The sequence below is a fragment of the Mesocricetus auratus genome, unplaced genomic scaffold (genome assembly GCF_017639785.1).
Source record: "Mesocricetus auratus isolate SY011 unplaced genomic scaffold, BCM_Maur_2.0 contig_3671_pilon_obj, whole genome shotgun sequence".
NCBI classification, from domain to species: Eukaryota; Metazoa; Chordata; class Mammalia; order Rodentia; family Cricetidae; genus Mesocricetus; species Mesocricetus auratus.
In genome coordinates this window covers 4,164-16,427 of record NW_024435460.1, presented here as the reverse complement: position 1 = coordinate 16,427, position 12,264 = coordinate 4,164, and the positions used below count along the sequence as shown (strand labels likewise).

Below are 12,264 nucleotides of genomic sequence, written 5' to 3'. Positions count from 1 at the left end.
AAGAGCTCCTTCACAACTCCAGAATAAGAAGGATGGAGGCCAAGTGGGTGATGAAGACTCTCCTACTCGGGATGATGGTTCCTAGTATGATGGGAGAGTTACGGTGGGCCATCATGTCTACCTTCCCCTACCGATGCCAGTGATGCATAATGCCCAGGAGTTCCCTAGATTTTTCACAACTAATAGAGAGTTGGGGCTTGCCTTTTTGCCTTTAGATCCTCAGATACAGAGTTTTCAGGATGAGAGAACCTTGTCATTGGTAGGAAGCTTGTGCTTTACTGTGATTTCTTCATTAAAGGATAATTTTATTCATATGGATCCAGAAAGATCTAATGCTAATCCTTTTGAATTAATGGAAGCTGTACTGATCTTTCTCCTATGGCAATGATTGCTGGAGGATATAGTGAGAAGGGACAGATTACTTTTGATTGGAAAGGGGCATTAGGCAACAGTCTGAGTGAGGGACAGAGCTCTGGATCATCTGATTGGTCCTCCTCCAATGTTAAGTATACCCCTTTTAAGAGAACTAATTATTCAGCTGCTCCAATTTGTGTTTGGCTGCCCTTTATTTGGGTTGTGAGTAATGATACCTTAGGTAAGAATCAGAAAGAAATAAATTGCTCTGCTTAGAATTGTTTTTATGCATTATGCTGGGATGCTATTAAGCACCCTTTTGCTTTGGTAATGCGCATGCCTCGATTTGTTCCAGTTCCTGTTGAGGTGCCAAGTAGTTTGAGTTTGTTTAGGGAAAAGCGAGATTTTTGGGATCTCTGCTATTATTGTGGGCCTGATAGCTGCCGCCGCGGTTACTGCTTCGGTTACCGCCTCGGCCCTTGCACTTTCCGCCACTGTGCAGACAACTCAAACCATTAATGAACTATCAGCCACTGTGACCATGGCCCTAGATAAACAGGCCACTGCCAATTCTCAGATACAAGGAGGCCTGATGTTGGTAAACCAACAGATTAATTTGGTTCAGGAACAATTGGATATATTGTGGCAGATGGCCCAATTGGGATGTGAACAAAAGTTGCCTGGCCTTTGTGTCACTTCAGTACAATATGAGAATTTTACAAGAGCAGCTAACCTGTCAAAAGCTCTGTCTCAACATTTATTACAGAATTGGACTTTTGAGTTTGAGCAGACACTCCGTGAGTTGAGAGTGGCGATCCTGCAAGTGAATTCGACGCGTCTGGATCTTTCTCTGATGGAAGGCCTCTCCTCCTGGATTTCATCTGCATTTTCTTATTTTAAGGAATGGGTGGGGTGGGATCATTTAGCCTAGTTCTCTGCTGTGGAATAGTGTTGATGCTTTGGATGGTGTGTAAGCTCAGAGCCCAAACAAAAGAGACAAAGTGATGGTGGCACAAGCACTTGCTGCCTTAGAACACGGAGCCTCCCTGACATTTGGTTAACCATGTTAAAGCAATAGGTCGCTGGCCTCCCGGCTCTTGCACCCCACGAGGCTAGTCTCATTGCACGGGATAGAGTGGGTAGGCTTCAGCAGCCCAAGGAGTTGCAAGGCTAAGCACTGCACAGGAGAGGTCTGCGGTATAACGACTTTCTCCTGGGAGATAAGTCATCTTGCATGAAGGTTCTATGTCATGATCTCCTTCCCCCAGAAAAACGACATCGGGACTGGTCAGGGCTCCTCTGGGGATAAGACCCTGGAGAGGAGCTTTGTACATGTTCCAAATTTGCACATGGGGATTTGACCTCTATCTCCACTCCAAAGTTGTGGGTGTCCTATGGCTTCAAAAATAAATGAATAGGGGGAGATGTGAGGAGCCGCCCTCGCTATCGCTATCGCCATTAGAAGATGGCGCTGACATCTGCTGTCAGTTGGAGTTTACCGTTTAAGCTGTGCCTCACCCGTCATCTGGGGTGATGAGCAAACCACCAATCCCGGCTCTACACGTCTCACTCGGAGCTCCTAGGCTTATATAAGGGGCTGGGTTTCTTAGCTCAAACTTGATATGTAACTAAGGATGACTTTGAAATCCTGATCCTTCTGCCTTCACTTTCCAAGTGCTAAGACAGGGAGCCCCAGGAATCTACAAGTTCCAATTCCCCAGCACTGGGATTATAAATGTGCACTACCATAGCCCACATTTTTATGTAGGTTTTGGGGATCAAATCCAGGTTCTTGCACTTGACTAACTGAGGCATCTCCTGGTGTGTTTGGTTTTGTTGTGTTGTTTATTGATCCTTGGGGGTTTTCTTTTTGGACTGGGTTTCATGTAGCCAAGACTGACCTTGAATTCCTGATCCTCTAGCTTCCTTCTCCTCTGTGCCAGGATTGCAGGCATACATTGTTATGCTCCGAGATGCAAATATACCTTAAACATTACATAGCTTTAAAGAAATACTGAGTTATCTAATGAAATGCTGTCAGTTTTTTGTTTGTTTTGAAATAAGATTACACTTGCATGTTCCATGCTAGCCTTGAACACACAGCAATTCTGCAGCCCAGTCTTGTGAGTGCTGGGATTATTATAGGCATGTGCCACCATAACTAGCAGTATGACTCAGATTGCACTTTTGAATACAGACATCAAGAAAATTATTTGGGCCAGAGGTAAGATGGAGTACAAGTTTCTTCCATGCAACCTTGTGAATGGGAAACATCTGGTATCAAAGTGGATCATGCATTCTGAGGAGAGAGCAACAGGGAGAACCAAGAAAGGGGTGATAGAATTGTGAAAATTACACAGAAGTAAAAAAGGCCATGTAGAGAAAACGAGGGAACAAGCTACAGCTTCAATTCTGTCTTGGAAGTGAGAGGCAGAAGTCTCAAACATAAGGGAAGTCAGATAAGTTTGAGGGCACCCAACAGGCAGTCCAAGCCACAGGACTAACATGCCACAGGACACATTGACCTTAAATCAACTGGAGGATTTGGTGTGACTTATATGGCAGGCCACACTGGCAAAGAAATCTACATAGGGGCTGGGGGTATAGCTTAGTTGGCAGAGTACTTGTTCAGAATGCACAGAGGTTGATCTTAAAACCACATAAATGAGGTGTGGTGCTGTATGCCTGTACTCCTAGCATTTGGAAGGTAGAAGCAGAAGGATCGGGAATTCAAGGTCATCCTTAGCTACATTTCAAGTTTGAGGCCAGTCTAGGCTGCCTGCAACCCTGTCTCAAAAAACAAAAAGGAATCTCTTTTGTTGCTTGCTGTATCTTAGAGTGCAAGAGCCATGTGCCATCTCCTTGAAACTAAGCTACTCCAGGAACCTAAAAACTAGGAAAATTTCAAGTCAGAGAGCCTCATGACACCCTGCCACATTGTCTACATTAGAGACAGCCTGGAGAGCCAGCCATGGTGTGGTGAAGGTCAAATGTGGACCTGTTTCTGCATGTAAGAGAAAACATTGTATTGGTTCTTCTCAAAGCTGTCTTATTTTGCTTTAAAGGATGGTTTCTACTTCCATTCATGGTACTGCAATGACATCATTTTATTCTTTCTAATGGGTGAATAATACTGAATGGCACAATTACCTTATCTGCCCACATGTTGATGGGCATCTAGAGTTGTTCTGTGTCTTAGACAGTGTATATATAGTCCCAGGAGGGGTATATCTAGATCACATGGTAGTTCTATCTCTAATTTTTGAGGAACATCTAAACTGAATTCTCTACTGGCTGCATTAGTATACAGTTTCATCAGCGTTTAGGCCAGTCTAAGTCCTTTGCATTTTCACATGACTATTAGAATCAGCTTTTTAATTCTAAGACTAAAGCCAAGGATCTTCAATACACCAATTTTATGGACTCATATTCTGAGTATTTCTAGCATAACAATATTAAGTATTCCAATACATGAACACAGGGTATGTCAAATTTCATTGAGGGCTTCTTTAATTTCATGTAACAATGTCTTACATTTTTCAGTGTAAAAGTTTCAAGCACATAGTTGCTTTAATTCTCATATATTTCATTTTTTATTGTTATTATTAGTATCTTTATTGTTTTTATTTAAATTTTAAAACATTCTACTTTTAATTAAGTTATAATATCAGTTCCTCCTCTACAATATCTTCCTTGTCATATGCCTATTTCCCCTTAAATTTGAGGTGTGCTTTTCTTTAATTATTATTGTTATATGAATATATAAAAATAAATATATAAATATAACCTGCTGAGTTTGTTTAGTATTGTTTGTATGTATCACATCAAAATGGCTTCCTAAAGAAGACTAGAACAATGACAGATTTTATTATTTTTAATATTGCATATTACTATTTAGTAAAGCAATTCATTTTTGAAAGATTTACTTTATTTTATCTCTTTTATTTTTAATTATATGTGTGAATGTGTACCTGGGTAGCACAATGTCTATTTGGGGGTATGTGCATATGAGTGTATTTGTCTATGATAGGAAGAAGGTGGCAGATTCCCTGGATCTGGAGTTACAGTCCTACAGATCATTGTTAAGCCATGCCTTGTGAGTACTGGAAAATTGAACTTGGGGCCTATAGAAGAAAAGTAAATGGCTTTAAGCACTGAGTCATCCCTCTAGCCCCACACCTTTTAATCTTTTTTTAATGGATTTCATTTCCTGGAAACCTGGTAGTTTCATGTAATAGTCTTTTTTTCATAAATAAGGATGATATTTTTTGTTTCTTTGTGTACCTCCTAACCTTGTATGGAAAACTGGATGCTTTAAATAATGTAAAACAGCAACTCTGGGAATCAAATCTTCCTATTGGTTTAAAATATGGTTTTCTTATTTGCTGTTGCTGCTGTTTGTTTAATGGCTTTGCAAATTAAATTCTGTTAAGCCTGTAATCGTCATTGTGTGGGGTCACTCAATTTTTGCCTGCTTAGCTTCACAGTCAGCTCATGTTTAATACCCTCAACTAGTAAAGCTCCCAGGCTATCAAACATTTTACTGTGTGTTAATGGATAACTTCAGTGCTTGGGCACACAGTCTACAATTCTGCCTCAAGATCAGCCAGAAACAAAAGATGAGGTCATCTAAGATCTTTCTCAGACATCAAGGGTGGATGGAACATTTATAGTTTGAGCAACCCACTTTTCAAGACCCTAGTACCACAGCAGGATAAGACACTTGGACAAACTGAAGAAGGGATCATGAACATGCAGGTTGAAGATCTCATTTGCCTCATCCTCCTTTCAGTCGAGGTGAAATGCTCTATCATAGTAAAGAAAAGGCAATTATTTCATTCCAATGCAAATTGTCTGAATGTGGGTGCCAGTTAGGAGGCCTGGGCAGTCTATGGGACCTCTAACATGGAACCAGTGTTTACCCCTAGAGCACAAATGGATTTTGGGAGCCCATTATCTATGAAGGGATATTATTTCAGCCCAGATAACATGAGAAGGGCCTAGGCCCTCCCCCAAATGATGTGACAGACTTTGATGATCCTCTATGGAAGGCTTCACAATCCTTGGGGAGTGGGTGGGGGTCATGGGAGGATGGGAGGCCTAGGAAATGGGAGGGTTGATGTGTAAAATAAGATTGTTCCTAAATAAAAATATATTAAAAAAGAAAGAAAGAAAAAAAGAAAAGGCTATTGTGATCTGCCTCTCCCATCCCTTCAGAGGTGCTTTAGCCCATATCTTTCTTTTTAGGAGCATGTATTTGGTATGTTTTTTCTAGTTATTGTTTATATGCCTTTACATATATTGCTATATTTGTACCCATTTAACTTCACAGGTTTCTTGCTCGTATTGGTATACACATCTTCATGTAAAAAGATATGCGGTGCCAGTTCAGGGTGGCTCAGGGTGCCACTAGAAGACAACCACCATGGGCAGGAAGAGCTCCAAAGCTTCCCGGAGCGACATGACAGCCTAGGAAACAACGGGCACTTCCCCGGTGAAGGCCAAGGGACAGGAGAATGGCCATGTGAAAAGCAATAGAGACTTAATCCCCAAGGGTGAAGCAGAGTCACCACCCATGAACGGAACAGTTGAGGCATCTGGGGCTCCTGGCAATGTTATTGATCCAGCGCCCCCTAGCCAGGAAGGTTGCCCCCAAGGAGACCCTGAAGAAGGAGGAGAAGGAGGAGGAAGAGGAGGAAGAATAGAAGGAGGAAGAGGCAGAGGCAGGAGGAGGAGGAGGAGGAGGAGGAAGAGGAAGAAGAAGAAGAAGAAGAAGAAGAAGAAGAAGAAGAAGAAGAAGAAGAAGAAGAAGAAGAAGAAGAATTACTCTTTTAAGAAGCCTTTCAAATGGAGTGGCCTATCCGTCAAGAAAAATCAGAAGGAAGGTAGAGGCAATTCCGCGTCCTTTTCACTAACAAAGGAAGAGCAGGAACAGGGCAGAGGACAAGGGCACTGCCCAAGAAAGGAACACAGTTGCCAACCCTGAAAGACAAGAGCTCCAGGCCAAGAGGGAAGAGGCTAGTGCTGCCTCCAACGAAGGAGACCCGGAAGAGGAGGCATGGCCCTAGGCTGCAGAGTCATCTACTCCCTCGGGTAGAGAGTGGACCTGCATTGGCCAGCACTGAGCAGAAAGAGTAGCTGGATGGGGGCAGGTGGGTGATCTCTAAGCTGCAAAAACTGAGCTTTCCTTGGGAGGTCACTACCTGGACCTGTTGCCCTGTCTGCTTTCTTGAACCCAGAAAGGAAGGGGCTTATTGTCCCTCCCAGCCACGACCCCTCTCTTGTGGATTCTCCTCCCATCAGCCATCTGGGCCTATTCTTAAGGCCAGTCGAATATGATCCCTTACGGTTTCCCAAGTTAGATTAGTGATGTGAAATGCTCCTGTCCCTACCTCCTCCCCAGGCACCACCACTGCAGAAGGAAACTTTTGGCTTTTCTAAATGTTTTGTTGATTCTACTTCTGAAACCTCTGAGCCAGATTGGGAGGCTTATACTCCCAAACCCTCAGTGTCCAGCCTTTCCCCTGTTCAGTTTTTTGTCTCTTGTGTTGTGCCTAGTGGCAGCTCGGCTAGGGAAGACATTGCCCCTGTCTGGGTTTTATAAACATCTTACTCACGTTCAAATCTCCGGCTTGTGAATCAACCATATCTCTGACTTAACAAGCATTTGGCTTGGGGGCAGAAGGGAGGTCTGTAATGTGAAACAACTTCTTGTTGTCTTTGTTTTTCTTTTTTTCTCCCATCATTGTAAACAACTTTTAAAGGCCAAACCCCAGATTTGTACTTTTTTCTCTAACGGCTAAAACCATTCTCTTCAACCTGGATTTAATGTAACATTTGGAAAAGGAATAAATGTTGTCCCTTCAAAAAAAGATATGTATCTAGGTTGCTTCCAGGTTCTGGCTATTTCAAATAATGCTGCTATGAACATAGTGGAGCAGATGCCATTGTTGTATGAATTTGCCTCATTTGGATATATGCCTATGAGTGGAATTGCTGGATCTAGTGGTAGATTAATTCCCATTTACCCAATGGAGTATTACTCAGCAGAAAAAACAATGGAATCTTGAAATTCGCAGGTAAATGGATAGCACTGGAAGAAACCCAGTCACAAAAACAAACATGGTATGTACTCACTAATATATGGATTTTAGACATGGATCAGGATAGTGCCAGTCTGCACTTCCACTGATAGAGAGTCTGGGAAACAGGAAAGAACCTAAAAGATATGCATATATGCATAGTACCCAAGAGAAGAGGATTGAGACAAGGTCCTCTGAATGGATGGGGAACACGGCAAGGTGTGGGGGGGTGGGACCTGGGAAAAAGAGAGGGGGTGAAGAGGAAGAGAGTTGGTCATGGAGGAACAGGAAGTTGAGGGGGTGGGGGTAGAATAGGGGGAAGAGGGAATCATAGGATCAAATACAGATCAGGCACCAGAGTGACCTCGAGTGACCTAAAGGGATAACACCAATTGGCAAGATAAGCAATAGTGGAGAGACCACCTCGAATGCCCATTCCTGATAATGAACTTGATGTCTATAACCATCTGGGAGCCTTCATCCTGTGACTGATGTAAGCAGAGGCAAACACACAATTAATCACTGAACTGAACCCAAGGAACCCAGTGACAGAGAGAGAGGAGTGATGAGCAAATTGGCAAAGATTGGGCTGGCAAAACCAGCAGAGACAGCTGATCTGAACAGGGGAGAGCTCTTGGACCCCAGACCGACAGTGGGAAGGCCAGCATGAGACTGATCTGGACCCCCCCAAATGTGAGTGTCAGCGAGAAGGCCTGGGCAACTTATGGGGCCCTGAGCTGTGGATCAGTGTCTATCCCTGGAATACAAACAGTCATCGTGTACCCATAGCACAAAGAGGGATGCTTTCTCAGCCTGGACTCTTAGGGGATTGCCTGGACCCTACCCAGAGTGAAATGACAGATGCTAGATATCACCTATGTGGAAGGATTTGGCAATAGGATGGGAGGGTGGGGGGAAGGGGAGTGCGGGATGAGGGGAGGGAGAGGGAACTGGGATTTACCTGTAAAACAAGCTATTTAAAATTAAAATAAAAAATGATAAAAAAGATATGCAGTTACATAGCCTCTGCAAATTCACATTTCTGTGGTTATTTGGCTTAAATCCAAATCTTCTGGCCCCTTGTAATACTTACATGAAAATTGACATGCTTAGGAAATCTATTTATTATAAAAATTTGCTCATAATTGTCATATTTTTGTATTTTATGTTTTTTGAAATTATTTCTTTTTATTATCAGTTTAGTCAGACAAGAAACAAGGTTGCTTCACAAGTTTGCCCCAGTCTCTCCTTTCCCTCCCTCTCCCCATGCCCTCCCCCAAACCCCCATTATCATCTTATTTCCCCAGGAGGGTAAGGCCCTCCATGGGGTGTCCACAGTCTGTCATTTCACACAGGGCAGGGCCTATACTCCCCCAAGAGTTCAGGTTGTGAATGCATCTCACATTGTTGGATGGGAATCCAAACTGGTGTATACTGGGATGAGTACTGATCTATTGCCCAAGGTTCAACAGATGACTAGCCTCCTCACTGACACTCACATTCAGGGTGTCTTCATCTTTCCCATGTTGGATTCCCAGGCTGATGCCTGGATTCAAGAGTTAACCTTGTTAGTCAGCTGTTTTTGGAGGTTGTTCCAGCCCAGTCTTAATCACTTTGATCATCAGTCCTCTCTCTGTTACTGGTTTTCTTGAGTTCGACTAGTACTCTAACCACATGGGAGCCCTGCCTCCTTTTCTTCCATTCATCCACTGAATGAAGTTTCTGCTCTCCATACTCCTGGCCATGAGATTGTAGGTTGGCACTCCGCGGATGTAAGTCCAAAATGCATACATGAGAGAGTACATGCCATGTTTCTCTTTTTGTGACTACGTTACCTCACTCAGGATGGTTTCTTCCAATGTCATCAATTTGCCTGCGAATCTCAGGATTCCATTGATTTTCTGCTAAATAGTACTCCATTGTGTAAATGTACCACATTTTCTCTATCCACTCTTCAGTTGAAGGACATCTAGGTTTCTTCCAGGTTCTGCTTATTACAAATATTGCTGCTATGAACATATTAGTGAACAGACATCCTTGTTCTATGAATGGGAATTTTTTGGATATATGCCTAAGAGTGGAGTTGCTGTGTCTTGTGGTAGGTTTATTCCCATTTTTCTGAGGAATCTCCCTACTAATTTCCAAAGTGGCTGAACCAGTTGGCACAACCACCAGCAATGGAGTGTTCCCCTTTCAACACATCCTCTCCAGCATAAATTGTCATTGGTGTTTTTGCTTTTAGCCATTCTGACAGGAGTGAGATGGTATCTCAGAGTTGTTTTGATTTGCATTTCCCGGATGACTAAGGATGTTGGGCACTTTCTCAAGTGCCTCTCAGCAATTTTAGACTCCTCTATTGAAAATTCTCTATTTAGTTCTGCAGCCCACTTTTTAATTGGATCCTTTGGTGTGTTGGAGACTTGCTTGTTGAGATCTTTGTAAATTTTGGAGATCAACCCTCTGTCAGATGTGGGATTAGTGAATATTTTTCCCATTCTGCCATTCTGGGCTGCCTTTTTGTCTTGCTGACTGTGTTCCTTTGCCTTACAGAAGCTTCTCAGTTTCAGGAGGTCCCATTTATTAATTGTTGATCTCACTGTCTGTGCTACTGGAGTTATGTTCAGGAAGCTGTCTCCTCTACCAATTCGTTCAAGGGTACCACCCACTTTCTCTTCTAAGAGTTTCTGTGTGGCTGGATTTATGTTGAGGTCTTTGATCCATTTGGACTTAAGATTTGTGCATGGCAATAAACATGGATCGATCTGCATTCTTCTACATGCCAGCCTCCAGTTATGCCAGCACCATTTGTTGTAGATGCTTTCTTTATTCCATTGTATATTTTTAGCTTCTTTGTCAAAGATCAGATGTTCATACGTGTGTGGGTTAATATCTGGGATTTTCAATTTGATTCCATTCGTCTACCTCTCTATTTTTCTGCCAATACCAAGCTGTTTTCAGTACTATACCTCTATAATAGAGCTTGAGGTCATGGATGGGGATGCCTGCGGATGTTGCCTTGTTGAACAGGGTTGTTTTGGCTATCCTGGGTCTTTTATGTTTCCATACAAAATTGATTATTGTTCTTTCAAGGTCTGTGAAGAATTGTGCTGGGATTTTAATGGGGATTGCATTGAATCTGTAGATTGCTTTTAGCAGGATTGCCATTTTTACTACATTGATCCTACCTATCCAAGAGCATGGGAGATCTTTCCATTTTCTGAGGGCTTCTTTAATTTCTTTCTTTAAAGATTCAATGTTCTTGCGATACAGGTCTTTTACTTGTTTGGTTAGCGTTACCCCAAGGAATTTTATGTTGTTTGTGGCAATTGTAAAGGGTGATGTTTCCCTAATTTCTTTTTCAGCCCTTTTATCATCTGTATATAGTAGGGTTACTGATTTTCTTGAGTTGATCTTGTAGCCTGCCCATTTGCTGAAGATGTTAATCAGCTGTAAGTGTTCCCTGGTAGACTTCTTTAGGTCATTGATGTAAACTATCATATCATATGCAGACAGTGAAAGTTTGACCTCTTCCTTCCCAATATGTATCCACTTGATCCCCCTTTGTTTTCGTATGGCAATGGCTAGAACTTCAAGTACCATGTCCAAAAGGTATGGAGAGAGTGGACAGCCTGGTTTTGTTCCTGATTTTAGTGGAAATGCATTGAGTTTCTGTCCATTTAGTTTGATGTTGGCTGTTGGTTTACTCTATATAGCTTTTATTATGTTTAAGTATGTCCCTGTTATCCCAGATCTCTCCAAGACCTTTATCATGAAGGGTTGTTGGATTTTGACAAAGGCTTTTTCAGCATCTAGTGAGATGATCATGTGATTTTTGTTTTTCAGCCTGTTTGTATGGTGGATTACATTGATGGATTTTCGTATGTTGAACAATCCCTGCATCCCTGGGAGGAAACCTACTTCATCGTGGTGAATGATTGTTTTCATGTGTTCTTGGATCCGATTTGACAGTATTTAATTGTGTATTTTTGCATCAATGTTCATGAGGGATATTGGTCTGAAGTTGTCTTTCTTAGTTGTGTCTTTGTGTGGCTTGGGAATCAAGGTTATTGAAGCCTCATATAACCTTGGCAAAGACCCTTCTGCTTCTATTTTGTGGAATATTTTTAGAAGAATTGGTATAAGCTGTTCTTTGAATTTCTGGTAGAATTCTGCACTGAGGCCGTCTGGACCTGGACTTTTTTTGGTTGGGAGACTTTTGATGACTGCTTCTATTTCCATAGGGGTTATAGGTCTATTTAAATTGCTTATCTGTTCTTGATTTAGTTTTGGCAAGTGATATATATCCAGGAAGTCATCCATTTCCTTTAAATTTTCGAATTTTGTGGAGTACAGGTTTTCAAAGTATGACCTGATGATTCTCTGGATTTCCTCAGAGTCTGTTGTTCTGTCCACCTTTTCATTTCTGATTTTGTTAATTTGCATGTTCACTCTCTGCTGTTTGGTAAGTTTGGACAAAGGTTTGTTTATCTTGTTGATTTTCTCAAAGAACCAACTCTTCATTGCATTGATTCTTTGTATTGATTTCCTAGTTTCTACTTTATTGATTTCAGCCCTCAATTTGATTATTTCCTGGCATCTACTCCTCCTGGGGGAGTTTGCTTCTTTGTGTTCTAGAGCTTTCAGCTGTGCTGTTAATTCTCTAGTATAACTATTCTCCAGTTTCTCCAGGTGGGCACTTAGTGCTATGAACTTCCCCCTAGCACTTTGAAATTATTTCATGTGTGATTTTTGGAGCACCAAATGCAGAATATAAAACTTTATGTACAATATAATTATATTGGCATACTTTTGAATTACATCAAAATAA

The 12,264-nt window shown here is 41.9% G+C and overlaps 1 pseudogene; it reads left to right on the top strand.

The window, feature by feature from the left end:
- The first annotated feature begins 5,779 nt into the window (after window positions 1-5,779).
- On the top strand, window positions 5,780-6,492 carry LOC121138734 (annotated as a pseudogene).
- The last annotated feature ends 5,772 nt before the right edge of the window (window positions 6,493-12,264 follow it).